Source organism: Varroa destructor, unplaced genomic scaffold, assembly GCF_002443255.2.
Source record: "Varroa destructor unplaced genomic scaffold, Vdes_3.0 BEIS01000001.1, whole genome shotgun sequence".
Lineage (NCBI taxonomy): Eukaryota > Metazoa > Arthropoda > Arachnida > Mesostigmata > Varroidae > Varroa > Varroa destructor.
The window spans coordinates 16,056,300-16,076,258 of record NW_019211454.1 but is presented as its reverse complement, the minus strand read 5'-3'; the positions used below and the strand labels follow the sequence as shown (position 1 = coordinate 16,076,258).

The window sequence follows — 19,959 nt, the reverse complement described above, 5'->3', positions numbered from 1 at the left end:
TACTAACCGCCCCTGTCGATACCGTTTTTTCGTGCGTATAGAAGTTGTGTATCGAGCGCGTATTTATTTCTTCATTGGCCGTTGATAGTACGTAGAACGTAGAATAATCATCTTGCGCTTGTATAATGAGAGGGCTACGACGAAGAAGAGGCGGAACGGGATCGCTGGCTGGTACCGCTGTGTCTCCTGCGGCTTCGATCGCTCCCAGCAGGATTCAGGATGACAGGAAATTGGAGAGGGCGATTCGGACAGGGAGTTGCTCGATTGCTTTAAGAATGGGGACAAAAGAGATTTAGCTTCTTTTTTCTAGAACGTTCCACATATCTACGGCAGTAGCGGTAACATCAGCGTGTACTCGAAGCATTCGGTCGCCCTACAACTGCTTGTTAAGTCAGTAAGCGTTGGTTAATTTGAGCTCATGAAGCGCCAGCGATAGCCCCGGACCAATGCTGGCTGATAGCACGACTACGGCCGACGAACAACACCTTATGGACTCGACTTTTCGGGTCCCCCGAATCGAACTCCTTAATAGTGAGAGTGCACGCTGGTGAAGCTGCGGTAGGCCTGTGAGCGGTGCCAAATGTGGAACCTGCCTTAATCGAATTCTGATAAAGAAAGTAAAAAAACGGTGTTCCGTTTTTCGAACCAAGCGTCGCGGAAAGCTTTTCTTCCTTTATTATACGTCTACACGAAACACGGCATAAATTGTAGTATTTCAGTTTGAAAACCACTGCCGTACTTATGTGACAGTTGCGATTATTTGTTAGCGGCGTTAAGCCTTATTCTAGGACAATTAAGTGTCACAATTACTAAATACAGTGCAATTGAACCTAGAATAACATTATCAGTCATTATGATATTTGGTGAACTTCGACCTTCGAGTTTCTGACAAGTCCCCTGACTAACTTACTTGCAAACCAGCTTAAAACATAACATTAAATAAACATTTTGGGCATTACTCCATCGTGTTCACTATATGCCCTTCTCTTTGCATCTTCATCTCTATTCCGAATGTGCCATCGAACCTCGAATTGACGAACAAAAATCGTATCACAGAACCCAGTCGATTGAGTTTCTTTTACATTAATCTAATAGAACACTCAGATATTTCCTCTTTATAAAATGGCTACGTAGGCTACGTAGACGAAGGCTACGTAGAACGTTTGTTGGACCACTTATTTTATATAACTTCTGCGTACAACGGAATCACACGCCGCTGGAACCTTCTTTGGCGTCTTGCCTAAACACGTCACGAGACTTAAACGAGACGCAAACTAACAACGAACTCTAGCCTACAACTGATTTTGGTATGTAACCACCGTAAGGTGGTTACATATCAAAATCAGTTGACTGAAAAAAATGACAGACCTCGTCAACTCGACGTATATGTTTAGCAAGCTCTGCATATATAACGGACTTCGCTTCCTTAACCGTAAACCCCGTTGAGCTCCATTGACCGTTTACCCCGTTGAGTCTGTGACATGGGATTTTCGTCTGAAAAAAATTGGTGGTGGTACAGAAGTATCATTTTTCAATTAAGCCAAAAATTGAGTTGTTTTTTTTTTTTTATACAGACGTACGTCTGTCTACGCTACCTAAAGCTGCGCACTCACTGTGGACATAATGAAGCATGTGAAACAGGCTGCGACTAATAGATATATATTATTCAAATATTTTCAATTGCGACTGAAAGATACAATATTAGACATAGTTACGTTGTACATCGTCGTTTGTGTTATATATATACAGTGACCTAGATTTTCACGTAACATATGAGCAGGTAAAGCGCCTTTGTGACACTCGAATCGATCAATATTTATCGCATTTACAAACAATCAACAATCAAAACCATGTTTTCGGTCGACTCCTTCCTCCACTTGCTATAACCTATACGATACGATGCGTACACTCAATATCTAACCCGATATATGCCGAATTATAAATCAATACGAAGTCACTCATTGAGGCACGGACACCCACAGGTACAATAATAAGCGGTGTTGCAGAGCAGCGGCAGTGCGCATTCGCTGTAGAGCGCCCCCCGAATCTGGCAAGGTGTTTTGTTTTTTCTGTTCACCTTTCTGTACGAGATGAGAAAAATCGCGCCTCAGCAAAAACCTCGTTCGTTTTTCTCGTCTCTTTTCCCTTTTTTATCTTCTTTCACTTACCTTTTCCTTTCTCGGTTATACGTCAGAGGATCTCTCCGGACGTACGGGACAGTACAAAGAAGAAAAACGGGCCAGACGCGTACGTATTTACGAGATGGACGATGGTACGGCCCGAGAAGCAAGGATCTTTCTCGCGATGTTTCTTTTTTCTGCGTGTACATCCTGAGTTCTCGCTGCTAAAGGCTGTAACCGCGCAAGTGGTAGAGATATTTAGTAGGACCACGTAACGTCCTATCTGTGTTTGTAAGCTGGAACAAATGCCGCCAAACGCCTGCTCTGTTTGAATGACCTAGCAGTTCTTCTTGGTACCGAGTGCGTTTGGAGAAGTGATTTGCTTGGCTGAGGAGGCTGCGAATACTGAATAGCGCTGGGGCTCTATGAACTTGAAGAAGTGCAGGGAAGTGTCTCATAAATTCTCTCTTTTTTTCTGATATTCATATAGGTGCGCAAGTACGGGTGAAAATACTGCATATGGTCTACAAAGGGTAGGATATATTTTCCCGATATGAATCTCGTTGAGGGAGACGCTCGCGATTGTAGTCATAGCTGTGCACGCGTACTCAGACATCGACCTTTTTACCAATCACTGGTCTATTCGGCTTGCCATAGGAATCTTAGAAATGGTCTTGGCCAAATGCTGCGTATCATGTTTGAGGTGTGAAGTCATATCAGAGAGACCCTTAGGTATTAGTGTAGAATTTCAACTGCACAAGAAGTTATATCAAGAAGTTCCCAACTCTATACTGACGTATAGAAGTATGATAAGATTCCACATGACCATACAATCTGAGCCACATATAATTTATAACATAGGCCAACGACTTCTTTTTCATAACTAGATTACTCAACTAGAAATAACTCCCATGCTTGCAATCTCCTACAGTTAAGTTTTTCTCTCTCGCGAGGTTTAGGCGTCTATAATTTACGTTCATTAATCGGTCTTGCATTTGTTGCTCCTGTTTATTTATTTACAAACCTATTTTCTTCGATAATTCAATGTATCATCGTTACTCTTCACTGTTTGCTATCACAGCGAGCTGACGCAGTCCTGGAGACTGTTGGAATCTAGTTTGCCTTCAAATCCGCCTTCAGTATAGGTAAATGCTGTATTCACCCAAGAAGAATACCGTCCACTTTCACATTATGCTATGCTGACTACCTACGGCAACAGAAGACTCGGAAGTTGGTGTGGCGACGCCGAAAACCTCGTCGTTCGCAAGGGGAAATTTCTATCGGGTGTTGCAGGCCCAACATATTACTATGGAGGTATGTGTAGGCCGCCTATCCTGATAGGTCGAAGCGGCGTGCATATACATGCTACATGATGGCAAAAAAACACTGAGTTGGGAAGCGCTGCTTTTCTCTTTATCCTACTGTATAGTGGTATATCAAGCATACATAGGCCATGCAGGTACTGCTAATCGATATTCGAGTTAAATGAATTTAACGATAGGAGCCCTTTGAATATAACAACAGGATAGATCGCCGATCGTCGACATTGAGTTGTATGTCTTAACATAAAAAAATTCTCAGACGAAATTTCCGTTTGCTTTGGTTATCACAGGCTATAGATTCGGTTGCATTATCTGTTTTACAATTTTTTACAGCACTGCTAAAAGTGGCAATCTTTAACAGACGGTTATTAAAAAAAAACCGAGCGTTGCAGTCTATATGATGATGAATTATATTTCCACACGATTTCAACGTTTCTAAGATTATTCTGGGATCTAAGCACATGAGCGACCTTTCGCATGCGTACGAAGTCATTATCGTAGGCCTTCAACAGCTTTCGTCTGTCTGAACTGCAACTGGACCGTATCTTCAAAGTATTTCTATTTTAGGCAGTAACAGTAGCACCGGGTAGCTGACAAGTCAAGGACACAAACGCGACGCATCACATTTGCATACTGGCATGTGTGCTTAGCCACGCTACATATTTAGTTATGAGCCGTTGTTCTTTCAGGGTTCGATAATATCAAAACCTACAGGTTTTTAGGCCATGTGCTTAGGTTGAAACTATTTTTGTTCTAGGTCTATAGCTGCCACCGTATGCTCATAGTCGAGAATAAAAAATGATGCGTGTGAATCAGGTTTATGTACCGCACGTTAGGAGATGCTGCGACGTTTTAAATCAACCGTTAATCGTCTGCTAATAAAAATATTTTTTTCAACACAAAGTACATTGACTATTGAAACAGATGTTCACTATTAGAAATAAAAATTAACTGTCTTTCCGCTTATGCCATATAATATGTGTATCTAACATTATGTGTGTATAACAAAGTTTTCTCTCGTAACACCTATTTACAACACTATCATATATACTACCGTAGCAAATGGTGTAAGATTCTATTTCGATTTGTCCCGCAAAGTTGCTAGTTTTATGTTGGTTTATGTTTTGCCTTTTAGGCCCCTTCTCCTAAGGTGTTCTGTCAATACAAGATACTACTGCTCGGATCTGCTAAATCCAATCGTGGATATTTACCTGAAACCCTCCCATATCTGATGCCTGTCAGCACAGGTGTATTTTATATGCTAGCAGTTATTTAAAATTGACAGTCGCGAAATTTCTACAACAGGAATTGAATTGGTAATACCAGACAGGCGGAAAACACATTTCCATGTTGGTCCGAGGACAGCTTCGATCGCTCAGTTTCACGACGACCGGATACAACAAATACAATGATAACTGGCTTTGTCGCCGTTGTGGCAAACATGGCCAAGATGCCAATGAGCGTAACGGCTGCAACATTTGAAATGAGGGCAACAGCCACAGGCTCCCTCCAACGTCTTAAGCAGTTGCAGTAACAACAACAGCAGACGATATGATAAGGACCTGACGAAATGGAATCATCGTGGTCTGCCACCAACTAGAGCCTGCCTGCACGCCGAAGGCTCAATCCGGCCCCGAGCCGTACAAAACGTACGGCGACGCCGCCGCAACAGCCGGCAGTGATGATGGCACCGAGGACTCCAAGAGAAGGTGACAATTTGTGCAGATGTTCCTGCGGATGGAAACGAGTAGTGCAGAAGCCGAGCTCTTCTCAGCACTGGACCAGTCTCAGTTTTTCTTTCACATTCAACCTAGATAAAAGGAACAAAAGCTGGAAGTCTGTTTGTCAGCAGCGGGCGGGGGACAGCCGGGCAGGGGCACTTTTGCTATGGAGGGGAGTATGCGGGGTATCCCGTTTTTCGAAGAACGGGAGCAACCAGAACTGAAACGAACGACAACGATAGCAACTGTAGCGTGAAAGTAGCGCGTTACTGATGGAGGTGTTATGACGGAAAATTTCTCAATCTCTGAGAATACTGTCGCGGAGCAAATCCCTTGACAGCTAACAGATTCAGGGCACTGGCAGCATCAATAGAAGAATCAACAGCCGAGCATCGGCGAAACGAGTCCTAGTTTAGAGTATGACGACGCTGGTATACAAAACCGAAGCTCTTTTAGATTTCACGCAGTCATTAGTTGGCCAGTATAGGCCGATGTAAAATCAGCTGTCAGCATACCACGCCAACACCCGAGACGATCACTGCTGAAAGAAATTCGAGTCCTCTAACTACATTTGTATATTCGGCATTCTATCGGGCCTCACTCGTTACGCTGCTTTATTACGGTGTGGATATCTCCACTAAATTTCCCACACATGAGATAGATGGCATCGTTCGTCCTAGATTACCTTGAAATCGAAACGTTCCCAAGAGAATCATAGGCAGCGCACTGTTGATGTGACTTAACTTGATAAAATCAGTTGACTTAGTAGCATATGTCAAAAAGTGCTTGAAAAAAGAGAATTTCCGCAAAACAACAAAGGATGATTTTTACAAACCTGTGTTCGATAGGCGTGAGATAATTTGACCTGTGGCATGATGATCTACTACTAAAAATTACATAACAGACAGAAAGCGTATTGCATGCTCTAAGAAATCTACCTACATTTGACGATTCATCCCATGCGTATAATGCTCCTATACAAAAGGCCCAATTTTTCTGCAATAAAAGCCTCAAGTGTTTTCCCACGGTCGTCTAGTTTCCTGCAAGAATAGTTAATCCATTTAACAGGACGTCCAATCGAAGCGACGAATGAACTTGGTTGATGATGCTGAACTTCGCTCCCAATATACTCGTGACGCATGGTAACGTGTCCCAAATGCCGATCTGAAAAATTTGTAAAAGTTACTAGCGGGAACAGGTGTCTGCATGATGCAACAATTCGGCAAGAAACTTGTCGATGCCAACAGAATACACAATGTCTGCATCCTCTTGAAATGCCAGATGCTTAACACAATCATAGGGCTAACGCTGGGCATCAACCTGCCATATATTAGACAATTGCGGCCCTTCTGAGCTCTACTTAAAACTACTTCGAAATGTTGTTGTTTCTGCCAGCTGCCTTCAAAGTGCTTGGAAAGATGAATTTGCTTAAACTATTTGCTCAACAGGCTTGCTCACACAAACAGCCTGACGGGGGGTGATAATCCGCCAAATTAAGATATTTACATTTTTCTATGCACTTAAGCCAGTGCAAGTACTTTTACTCATAATATCATAATTAGATGACGAAGAAAAATACGTTCTTATCAAGAGGCATACTTTGTTTGCTGCTGTTGTTATGTATATTATTCAAACTTATTATCCCATATATACAACTTTGCCACAGGGACGACCCAGAAAGCAAACGAGACGAAGACAAGCGCAGCTAATATCCAAAGTTATAGCAAAAGTAGCTGGCGTAATATTCCAATGAACATGAATACAACCACGCTCACTATATCGTCGACTGGGGCCGTTCCTGCAGCGGTTAGCAGTATCAGCAACGACGAGGTTAGACGAAAAAGAACACCACGGACGGCTAAGTGGTGAACGCAAGAAACGAGAGCAACGAAAGGCGAACACACACAGGGTAGGTTAGGACTTTCTCGAGAAAGGAGGGGTCAAAAAAGGTTACGGACAGGCGTTCGAAGGAGGGGCTTTACCGAGCCCGTGTCACGTCGAGCCTCGCTGCAAAGAGGGTCTACAGAGCCGCTCGTTGCAGCCCCGCTTTTTCCCACATGGTTGTGGACAAAGAAACAGAACCTGTACCAGGCACACCAGTAGCAGTAACATTGCCTCTAATTAATACACTCGCTTCTTTTGCTGCTGCTGCTGCCTGGACCCTGCCACCAGCTTCGTACCGTCGCCTGCCGCTGACTACCTTGTGATATGTGCTATTAGCTTGACCTACTCAGCACAATGTAGTATGTACCAATAAGGGAGCTGATGACCAGTTATGGGGATTGTCCATAGGGCACCGGGCCGACATACGTCGATGCGATCTACACGATTGCAATCACACACATCGATGAAAATGACACATGCAAGTTATATATGTACTTGCATGGATGGCGTATGTGTTACGTTTCCCTAGGTATCTGCATGGCCTAGAACAAACTATAAGGACTGTCGTCTTTTTCCTTTTGCCGAAGGCCGACCGTGTAGAATACGCCATCATCGACATCAGGCTGATAGATACGTAAACACCAGTAAATGCCAGTATGTCGGCCGGTAAATCAGGTCTTATTCGATTGCCTAATTTAAGGCTTATTTAGTGAGATGCCTAGATACATCAAACGAATCGCCAGCTATGGGGAGACAGCTCTCAACGACTGCATTGATTCGGCATATTAACGTAATATATTTACGTGTACAGGTTAGGGCCTAAATGGCAGAACTTTAGGTGGTACTAGTAGTAACCATTTTCTATGAACGACACCTGCTATCCAGCTTCCTTCATAATAATCATTGACTGAATTGTTTTCGTGGTTGGAGCAGCAGATGTTTATGGGTGTGATCAAAGCTTTTACAATGAGTCGTTACGATCAATCAATGGACAATTCGATCTCAAACACATGCATATATCCCATGAAAGCGTTCTGAGCTATGGTTGGTAGAAATAAAGGCTGAATGCGGCCACAGTGCAGTCAATTCCACGCACTAACCCATTTGCACGGGACACTTAATGAGGAGCTCTAGATTCCTTTAGGCTGGGTAAACCGGGCATAGACGTAAACGTTCATTTTAACTGAAAAAAAACTACTGTTTGAAACAATGCTTAATTACGATAGAGCGAAGTGATTAGCTGAGGCTGGCGAGCGATTGTGCAGATAAGCTGGTAGAAAAAACTCACTTATTTTTTTCCTCTCTTATTTTTCCCTCCTTTTTTTTGTCGTCCTTCCTTACTACTGATGGCAGTGGCTGTATTACCATTTTTTGGTTATAGCACATTTATTCAACTTACTGAAAAGAAAGAGTCGAAAGTACTTTCTCCATCAAAGGACGTCCTCGAGAAAAATTTTTGAGAGACCTCGAGAAAAACGAAACAATTTTAGAAGATAGATAGAGGGTATATTAATCCGGACGTCAAAACCGAGTCGGACAGACGAATAGAATAGGAGATCGCTGACGATGTTAGTGAGTACCTCGGCCATATCGCTCTTTACACTTCTTTCAGCAAGTAAACGTAAATTTCAGTAAATGCATTGTGTGGTTATCAGATTATATCAGTCGAGAGCTTGCAAGAGCTTGTTTAAATTATCTGATTACGATTACTGTTAAAGCTAATAGTCGCTCGACCACGAGAACGCTAACAAAGCGGACAGCATGCGCTTGATGAAAGCTATCATCAGCTTCTCGGCTTCATTGCTTTTCCACGCATCTGCACCAGTTCATCAATTAGTCATCATCGTCTATCGTATCAAGTGGATTATTCTGCTTTGCACTGGCGAGTCTTTCGGGTACATGATGATTGTAGTGGTAGTGACGAACAGCCTATAGACCCCCAGGTCACGTATATCTAAGATGCTAAAAGTTTAAACTTTTAAGTTTACTTACTACTTCCCAGCCTATCTAGAAATCATACCACAAATACGAAAAATACCTATTCGATGCGAATAGTCTGTCCTATCGAAATCGTAAGCTATGTAAAAATTATGTGCGAGTAACTTCAGAAGGCAGTGTGATCTGGGTGGCTACTGAACATGTCTAAGTGGATTGCCATGGTACCTATGAATATACGGCCATTGGTGGTTCAAGCTTTTCGTTTAGCGGATCGTTGCTATGGCATATTTTTACCACACCGCTTCAAGTTCCGCCGTGGAAAAGGTCGGATAAATACAGCACTACCCGTCTAAAATAATGTCTGGCAAAAAAATAACATGAAAAGACACGTGCCTCACCTTATCGAACTTAAAGAACATGCAAAGTTCTATACGGTACTTCCCAATACTGCTGTACTAGGCTTGCTTAGTCAGAAGCGCTATACTGCAAAAAGTGACCGATCGCAGCTACCGCTTTGGCAGGTTCAAAGTCATCCGGTGATTCCATGAATCAGACTTGTATATTTTCCTGAAAGGAAGATAAGAAAATGTGATATAATTCCATTTCCTCTTTCTTGCTAGCATATTGCCTGTTACCTCTCATTTGCAGACGATACATGTTAATGTTAGTTGTCAAGCAAGTGTACAAAAAAAAAAAAAAAAATGAAGTGAAGCATAAGACGACGAAAAGCGTCTAAAAGGGCGAACACAGAATTGAACGCAGTTACAGGGATGATTAGTTGGTTGTTAGCCTGAGCAAACTATATAGTCGTTATCGCAGGTTTGAGGCTTAACTGCCCGCCAAAGCTGAAACTAAAGGCCGTTTCTGTGATGTTGGCCAACAACATACATTCAGTCAGCGGGCATATGACATGCTTTACTACGGTATACTGCGATGCACGTCGAATAAGCAGACGTCGCCCAGTGATGATGCTGATGTTGATCAAGCTGAGGATGATGATTTTTGATGGTACTTGGGCTTAATGGAACATGCGGCGCTCGCATGGTTTATAACGTTTAGCGTATGAAGGGTCAGCAGAATTCTAGTATCCAAAGCAAGCAAATAGAACAGAATTCTGTTATGCTAGCGGTATCATATAACACAAGCGTTTGCTACAAGAAAGGAAAAAAACAATACATTTTTTCAAGCTTAATCCAATGTTAATATATTGTTATCGTTTCCATTAACGCTTACTTCGGTGGTGCCAGCATCGCCGTCATGTTTCTTTTACCTCTATTACGTTGTACCAAGCGCGTTTATTAGTTATAATAGTTAAAAAAAAAAAAAAAAAAAGATACGTTTTTTTACTTTCATTTATTACTGGAAAGCAGTTGTTGCAATAAAAAGTGTCGCAACTTCCTTCTTTCCATTGAGGTAGCATTCTAAACGTTTTTTTTTTTTTAATGAAACGTTATGTTAAAAGTACGTGAACGTGCAATAATCAGAAGAAATATTCACTATTTATAAAACACACTCACTAACACACGCGATTGACGCTAACCGAAAAAATCGTCACGCGGTCAGCAATGATTTTTCCGATTAATATGTATCCAGCTTAGCTGTGGTTCCAGATTGCCCTGACGGCACATTTCTGTGTTAAAGTAAACTCTGGTGCTATATCCGCTTAATATCCGGTAATAGTATACATAGAAATCGTTGTACTTAACGTTGTAGTCTTTAGAAAAGGAAGAAAGCGTAATTTTTGGAAGTAAAATATTTGAAAACTGCGTATACAAAGGTTTATTTGTACACATATACATATGTACAACTGAACCTTTTTATACATATACATACATATATACATGTATATATATATACATATAGGTATATATATAAACTTTGTTGTAAGTTCTTATGCGTCTCAGAGAAAAAAAGTGAACCCTTACTCGACTCATGGACGTGTACCATAATCTCCGCTAAGCAAAGATGTATCATCATTAGGGAAATTATAATCCACCGACTTCTTTAATTTCGTCGGCTTCTCCTTTGACTAGATCCTCTCAGTACCATGCATGCACATTCATCCACTGTCCGCTTTCGAATTTTCTGCAGAGCCCCTTTAGTTTAGTTCTTGCCAGTCTCTCGGGCAGCCTGACTACTCATCTTGGTGACCAACTCACCCTAGCCTTGGGGAGAACCTTATCCCCAGTAGGCCTTCAACCACCATTGCAACCTCCTGTGTTGTCCGGACAAAAAGGAGCCTGACCAGAGGGATCGCGCGCCTACTCAGACCCTTGGGTTCTACGTCTGGTTGGCTCCCCAAACTACTGGCTCGTTTGTACAGTCTGTTCTTCACTGGCAGCTACAGCCATCTCCCGTCACCCCCAGGAAGCAATCACCAAGGAACCACCTCCGTGAGGCCTCCTCAACTCAGAAAAGGCCAAGTTCTCTCTTTTGTTTTGCCATTCGCGGGTGCTCGACACGCAGCTGGGAAAACAGGCGGACGGCCAACACTGCAACACAAAAGATGAGAGCATAAGATTTACGACCAGGGTGGCTTGCCATCCGCTGGTCAGCCAGTTAGGTGACCGTGTCTGTGGCGAGATGAAGGAAGGGTTGTAGAAAAGTTACGGAACTGGCCACCGACTGCAGACCGCATAAATTCGTGGCCGCGGAAAATGCGGTGGTACTTCGCACGAGCGGCACCCGATCGAGCCACGCCAGTCCGCACCAGAATGTGCTTGGCTCTGGGCTACTACCGACGTCTTTTATCCCACCCTTTTCTGTCATCTTTTCTTTTTCTTTAGACTATTGCATTGTCTGTGAATAATGCCCGTATGTGATGAAAGTTGATGCCTCCCTGTGCGTAAATGAAGCCACTGGCTAAAGCACCGGTTGACATTAGCTCTCCTCCACATGATCGGGTCGTCGGGGAAAACAGAACAGAATAAGCCCAGGCGCTCATCGGATACTATGCGCTGTTATGCCAATATCCCAACGGGGAATAACCGCGTTATGAAGCCTGAACACTTAGTTCTGTGCTGGCTATGCGTCCCTTGGGAGGTTTGTTGACAAAGAGTGGAGTAAATGGTCGGCTCTAGCTAATACACGAGTGAAGGGGACATCCGGCGTTATTCACGTGTCGCGGTCGACAATATTCCGCTGTAGTATATCAACTCGGCTAATATCAGCAATCTCGTAAAACGAGGAGGCCGTAGAAGCGAATTGATTGCGAGATCGCCTGAGCTTCGAGCCAGACCCAAATATCTCTAGTTAACCTGATTCTCTGGGAGATACTGTTTAGGGCAGCTTTACCAGCTTCGGGGATGGTATTTTGACTATCGAGCATGTAAATGTGTTAATCCGATTATCACTGGTTAGGCATTGCTATTCTTAACTGGGTAGTAGGGCGGTGACCAAGTGTCTGCACATGGGGGACATAGCTGTATTTGCCCTAGGGACTTGGCTGGCCAAACAATTGCTCTTTTATGCCTGTTTGTGTGACCTTTATTGCATATGGGTTGTACGTTAAACATGTTAGATCGTATTCACCCTTTATTGGATCGCCCTTTGGTTAAATAAGGGGGTTCATTTTCTACCCTTTAACATAAACAGTCGTCATTGGTAATAGTCCACTTGGTTAATGTACAAATGCCCGCATAGTAGGACGATTTCACAATTTCCAAAAATACTATTGGGGTTTACAGTTTGAATCAGTTTCGTTGCTGGGTTATTACATACGTAGAGCGTACAGTAGAACAGAAACGCTGCCTTGACCTCTTAGGGTTCGTCTTATATGAATCAGTAATCAACGACATATATTTATTTACAACCTAATCAGGGGCCTTACCCCAAATATATTCCGACTCTTGCGTTACATCTATTCATCGTCACTAAACATCTCAAGCACACTGCTGGAGACGTGACGAACTTGTTCGTCACGATCCTACAATTCCGGACGTGACGATTTACATTTTTGTGCGCAATAACAGTTATACCTGCTGTCTTCTGTCGTGACATGGCTAGTTTAAAGAGTACATCCATTACTTACGCTAGCGAGAAAAGATGCATGTAGGAAGATAGCTATTTTGCAACGGGTAACGGGTCAAAAAGTTAGCTAGCGGTTGAAGTGAATTCCTTTTTCTGAGTGTTGTTTGTGCTATTTCCACACTCTCTGTCTCTCTAGCTAGGCTTAACCCAGCCTAACCTGGCTATAAGCGTCGTGTGTCTGTCTTCACAAAAGGTGCAATGGTACTATTCTGTGTCACCTTTGACAGCGTGACGCGAAATTGAATACCTAAACGTAGTCCTAAATGTAAATGACAGTGCAGGGTGTTACCATGCTACGTATACTTTAACAGTTATTCAACGAAGAAAGTTCTGCGAAATACACGAGTAGGCTGGGTGATATGTTGTGATAGGACGAAACGTGCCTATCGAACAAAAACTTACAAATATTAGAAACGTTGAACTAGGTTATTATTAGGCGCCAGAGAATAACAAGCAAGCGTAAAGTCTGTGTCGCTTGCGCTAAATAGAACAATAAATGCTTTGAAGAGTTTCGTCATTACTATTATTACTATTGTACATTATCATCAATTCTATCGGCTTGAATGAGCCAGGTTCGCCTAAATACATTCCACATAGCTGAAACATGACGACAAAGTTCTAACTGCATATCGCCCTGATTCGTTCTACAATTTTTTGATCGACGTATGTCTACGAGGCGCAAAAACCTTTTCCGTAACTTAGCTGTCCCGTCGGTGGCCAACTTTGGTACCGTTGCATGGCAATGGTTTAAGGACCTGTTATTGGGACAGACGCGGAAATCTCGAGTGTCTGAGCGTGAAACGGGATCACCGTTGTAGAGACACTGCTCTTCCTATTTTTCGTACTTTTCTTCACTAACAGACAGAAGTATGTCTATGTCCGGATTGCAATCTACACACTTTCGTATATTTGGAAGGTTTAGAGCCAAACATGTTACGTAGGTCGTCACGAAAATGAGTTAGGGCGCAAAAACCTCAGGCCATGCGAAATACAAATGATTGAAAGATTCCGTGTTGGACAAGTTTCAAATTTGTCTTTAAGAACACAAAGTTTACTGAACAAAATTAATAATTACTTGCGATATTGCTGTCAACAAAGAATAAGTTACGATCGAGCTCGACTAATAAAACGTGATGGAACATTTACCAATTCGAGGTACCGCTCAAGCGATCTACTACTTGGCCAATGTCACGCCCATGCCCTTCTTCGTTAATGACGCTAGTGCTAGTAAGATCCTTATACCCGAATCGAATTACTGGGTGCGGTATACTGGGCATTTTACAATCGCCACTCTATCCACAAGCTATGTAGCAAGCTGGATCCCGAGTCACAATGGGCCAATCTACGCGGGGCAAGTAACGTTTTTATTGTTGAAAGCCAGCGACTATTGTGCTCGTTTAATACGTGATTTCTGTTCGGCTGCGAACCTCATATTAAATACGATCGATGCTGATGCTAAAAACTGTGAGCTTCTTGAAAGTGTACTTCGACAAGGAACCAGAAAGCGCGCATGGTACGCTGGAACTAGAGGTTAATTCTGTGCCCTATGGCTGGTCATAACTGTAACTTATTTCGTTCATAGTTCTGAACTGGACGCTTCTGTATTTACTGGATCGTATATACGTCACCCGTCTGGTACGCGGCTTCGTTCTGATTCTGCACTGTGATGCTGCGCAGGCAGGAATAATAATCCAATAGATCGAAGCTATGATTATTACTATTGTCACTGTGTGCCGTTCGTGCCATCCGTCAGACTCATTTCTATTGTTACTTCTTTCAGGACTGTGTATTCTTTTCGGAAGCAAGTTGACATACATTTTCCCAAATTTTTGGCTAAATAGTGAATTTTCTTGCTGAAACGTCTAGCAATTAAGTAATAATTAAATAAGCCATTACCTATATTTGAAAATATGCGTGCCGGTACTTGGACTCGGATCATTGTGATCGACCAATTCCAGTAAACACAGACATCTATATTCATCGCGATAGTTATATATCTTATTATTCGCTACCGAATCGAGCGTTGTCCTGCGAGGCACCATTATAACGTTGTAGCGATACGTTATAGCCGCTCCGCCGCTGTCGGACGCTGAACCTCGCGAAATCAACATTATTACTTACATCTAGATAGAGCTAATGTAATATCATTAACGATTCTCCCAAATTTAATAGGCATACTGCCGATTTTATCGGTCGCTAGCGTGGTCCTTCTTAGAAGAAAAAAGAATAGGACGAGGCACCTACGAAAGACTAATCGCGGTCAACGAATTACTTGTCCGAAAACAAACAGTGAGTGCAATATCGATTTGTTATTAAAGTGACCGCGTTTGTTTTAGTTGTCGGCAAAATGGACAGCGTCAAGGTTAGCCTTTGTCATCGTACTCCAGATGGTTATAGCCTGCAATATATCGGATAGGCTTTAGATGTTTTTCTTGTCGCAGTAGCCAATTAATTATCGCTATATTTCTTTCGCTGAGCAACTAATTATCTCAAGTTATATTAACAATGGCATACTTAGTTAATTTTATTGTAGTGAGCTACGGTGAAGCGGTAGACATGCTCTTTGACATGAACATGTTTGTGGGCAAGCAATTTTCAATAAGTTCGTCAAAAGTGTAGTTGTTTCTTTCAATATGCCAGGGTCGCTGTTAGCTATCTATCGATCTTTGATTTGTTCTTGAATTGAAAGAAAATTTATCCCTATTCTCGTTTGCAATATATGTTTAGTAACTACGTTAGAATCTTGAGCATCCTTCGGCAACATTCAACCTTCTCAAGCTTGGTTTCTCTATTTTTTTGGGCTTATGGCTAAATACGCAGAGTAGAACATTTCGAAAGCATTGGGGTGTGATCTATGGTGATTTGGCGCGTCCATTCAAATCGCTTCTTTCCTACTGTCTCGCCTACAAATGACAAACATCACGTCTTTTTATGCAGATCTTTCATTGCGTTTTTCATCGGTGATAAAAAACCGAGGCCAAAAAATAACCAGAAAATGTCTACTCCGACCCTGACCGCCGGGACCCCGCACGGCTCGATTTGATTATCGCTGATCTGCAGCCACAGCCAGCAGTTAAATCTTCGACATTAGATGATGATGACGACAGTAACGCGCAACGCTTTCTTCTTACTTCTCTGTCCTGTCTTCCTCCGGCCTCCTTCTCGTCTTTCCTTGTTTCCTTTCGATATTTTCATCTTTGCCAGAGCAAAAAAGTTATCTTTGATTCATTTTCTTTTTTGCCCCTATCGCTCAAAGTTGTTCCAAGTCGACCAATCACGCGTGACGGACAATGGACGGATAGCGCCATATTGATAATCATGAGGATTTCTTGGAAGTATAAATATCAGAACGGAGAGTGGAAGGCTGAGAGTGAACGAAAAAGAAAGAAAAACTCAAAAAAAAAGGTCTTGCAAGCGTTAGCCAGCATCGAGTATACGAGCACACATATTTATGGATGTAAGCATGCACGTTTGCGTATATGGCGCGTATACGAACCGCGCGTACGACTTGTATTAGTGACGATGATCATGAACACTAGAATAAGATGGAATATTTATCAATGGTCGGCTCTTCTGCGTCTCCCTCTCTTTGCCCCCACAGTTTGAGTTTGTTCTGTCGATATTGCGTCGTTGGTCCTGACCAATGTAAGGCACCGGTGATCAGTCTTTATCTGTTTGTCGGTGTGGATGTACATCCACTTTTCTAGGGGTAAGAACGCTGCTGATTCTATTGCGACCGATACTGCACGCAAACGTTTTTGACAACAACAACAACACAATTTATGTTCTCGTTCTTTTTTCGTGGTCCCCTTAGTCGCGACTCTCGGGTTGTGGGGCAGAAGAGGTTCTTTCCTCAAGCACTTTGATTCTCCTTTGTGCGGCCCTCGTGCGGTGCGTAAGACACTACGTAGAATGGCTGTTCCGTACTATTGAGAACGTGTAGAGGCAGGCGTGGATGATGATGGCTAGTTTCTTCTAGATCGCCATAACGAAGACGGCGAACGATATTGTGATGCGAGTGAAGAAACGAGATAGAGGGTGAGGGGGAAATCTAGCGAGAGAAAGCACCCTGAGAGGTGCGACAACGACAAGAACACAAGAAAGTACATGGGGAGAACTTATCGTACAAGGCTGTACCTTTCGCATCAAGAAGCCTTTTTAGGTGTCGGCTGTCACAACGAACGTAGATAGGCGAAGAAATGTCAGGCTGGTAACGCAGTAGGAGACAGTGGGCGAAGAAAACTATAATACTGAATAACAGAAACACATATATCCGAGAACTTATACGAAGAAAAAAGAAGAGGCTGTGTAGATTCTACTGGTTTCGAATTTGCATGAACACAATGCGGTACAGAGCAGATATGCAGCAGGCCAGACAGGGCTCACCTGTTCTTAAGGTTGGTGTCGTGATGATCAAAAAATACAGAACGTATGTGCACATTATAACTGACTTAAAGCTTGCTATTAATATAAAATGTGTTTACTGATTGCATCTTCAAGGTCGAACACCGCTAGATTACGACATATTTACGTGTTAATATTGAATAAGTGAACCGCTAACGATTTACTCCTAGAAAATTGGAGAAATTAAGCGGTCGGAGCTAATGCATCGGGAAAATCAATCGTGCTGGGCTAACTGGCACACTGGTACACCGTGTTCAAAATTATATACTACTATATTTGCACTTATGTCATTTCCGAACTTGAACTTCTCTTTCGAAGAAGACGTTGTGATTTTCTGCTTTGTAGAAAAAACGCTGTTTAAGGCATAGAGTCCCCCGTATGAAAGTAATGTGAAAAAGCGACTAAAACTTAATTTCGGGGTCCGGAAGTTGTCGGAGAGAATACTGTAAAAGAAAAAAACTATACAAAGGCATTTGTACGAACTCCTTCGAGTACGTTTCAAATGCTGCAACAACGACGATAACAGGGGTTGCCGAAGAATAGGGGCTTCAATGATTTCGAGCACGCAATAAAAGCTAACGGAAAACCAGTCAAATTCAAACCGAAATTTCGCGAAGCGAATGGGACAAATCGTGGGGAATGGCTTTTCCTGGAAGAAACTCGAGTCACGCTTGCGGTTAATGTCACATCAGCTGCGGTGGTGCTAGCCGCGAGCTTTAGCGATGCCCGTATCTCATTATTCATTCAGAACTTTGTCGAAAGTGCCTCAACTGCTGTGCTACCTAATAGCAGTAGCATAAACAATAAGCTCAGCAGAAAGCTTTGCTAGTGGACAGGCGAACACTGTTCTAAATACCCTTTACCACAAAAGGGAGGAACTCCACAACTTTAGTAGAGCGCCACTCATGGGCCGCCCGTCAAATAAACACCGGAAACCCAGAGGCCTCCAAGTAATTTGGAAAAAAGAACGAAGCAGAGGAAGCCAGTGAGAAGCCCTCATATTAAAGCCTATTTTTGTTGCTGTCAACACAATGGAGATTAGGCTACCTACAAGGTCTACCCGTCTCGCCATATTCAAATGCTTCGTTATTACTGCTTTCTTCGTCGTTCGCGGAAACTGTGCTAACGGCGTATAGCCTACATTTGCACTGAACAATATCCGTAGCTTGAAACGAGTGCTCATACTGCCGAATGCTGATGGTAAACGGTTGCAACTGCTCAGCGTCTGCGGATGGTGACACTGCTTTCTGCAAAATACCACGGAAAGAATGGATATCTACATACATCACCTGATGATACCTGTAGTTAGATTGGCGGGACCGCAAGAAGTAGCTGGCAGAACGACGAGAACGCGGCGATTTCGAATTGGTACTGCAAAATCAAAGGTGTGAATGATAGAAAGGAATTTGAAAATTGCGGGTCGCTCCGTTCAGTGTGTGGTGGGGCCCTTGCGGCGCTGAAACTCGTGGCTGTGAACAGGATGAAGATTAGCAATGCGTCGTAACTGTTTGATGCTACAATTGACGGGGGAGAAATCACTATCACAACCTACCTAATGCTTGCTTTGAGCGATAAGCTAAGTCCAGGCGGTATTAACAAGACAGTAGTGAGGTAGAGGGGACACACCCCTTAAGGCGGGGTAGGTAATATGATTGTAGTAAACGGACCTCATTTCGCTTTAGGTCGGTAAGGATTTAATGTCTCAAAACATGTATAAATCCATCTAGTTGGGATTGCTCAGTATCTGCAGTGAGATGTGTAGCGTAGACGCATGAATCAAAATGGCTCTGTTTGCTTTAAATAGCTTGCAAACCTATAAGTACTCAGCGCGAACAATATAATAGTGTAATAGTTTACGCTAGTTAGTTTTACGAAAGCTAGCAGTATTGAATTTGTCAGATTGTCGGAAGAAAAACAATAACAAAAGCAACATTAAACTCCGAGCCACTAAAAATTACCCTACTAAATGGTATTTGCTGAGAACCTAAAACTGGTTAACCCTCCTTTGTCTGACAGCCTGTTTCGCCAAGACTATCCCTCCATTGACTAAAATTATAAATACGAAGCAACCTCTGCGTGCCTAAATAGCCATCGTACGTCGTTATCGAAATGGTCATGCGAAAATAGCACTTTTTTCTATATATATGTATATATATATATATATATATATATATATATATATATATGTGGAAGATTTGATGATCGTTTCGAACCGACTAAGCCAAGAAACTACCAGCAGGCAGCTATAGTTCCATTATGTACCACATTATTAATACTACAGCATTATAGGTAACTACCCTGACAACATCTGATCTACGCAGGCTTGCGGGTAGTAGATAACGGAAGCAGCGTAGACTGGGTGACTTCAAGTGCATTTCTATGGTAGCCATATCTAAGAAGCATGCTGCCAGGCTGGTTCAAACCTCAGTGGTGGTAAAAATTCTCACTTGATGTAACTAATCAGAAATATATACGATCGAAGAAAAATAACAAGTTGAAGAAAACGATATTCATTTATATAGGTTAATAGCTAGTTGTTTG

The 19,959-nt window shown here is 42.5% G+C and overlaps 1 protein-coding gene and 1 long non-coding RNA gene across 3 annotated transcripts in view; one reads left to right on the top strand and one right to left on the bottom strand.

Moving 5' to 3' along the window:
• Positions 1-19,959, top strand: part of LOC111243031 (locomotion-related protein Hikaru genki-like) — a 103,508-nt gene that overhangs the window by 4,892 nt on the left and 78,657 nt on the right. The gene's annotated exons all lie outside the window — the stretch shown is intronic.
• On the bottom strand, positions 274-9,940 carry LOC111247595 (uncharacterized). Its single transcript, XR_002672171.2, has 3 exons — positions 9,874-9,940; positions 9,384-9,552; positions 274-6,327 (listed from the first exon to the last, which is right to left on the bottom strand). It is a non-coding gene; the product is annotated as an uncharacterized LOC111247595 (long non-coding RNA).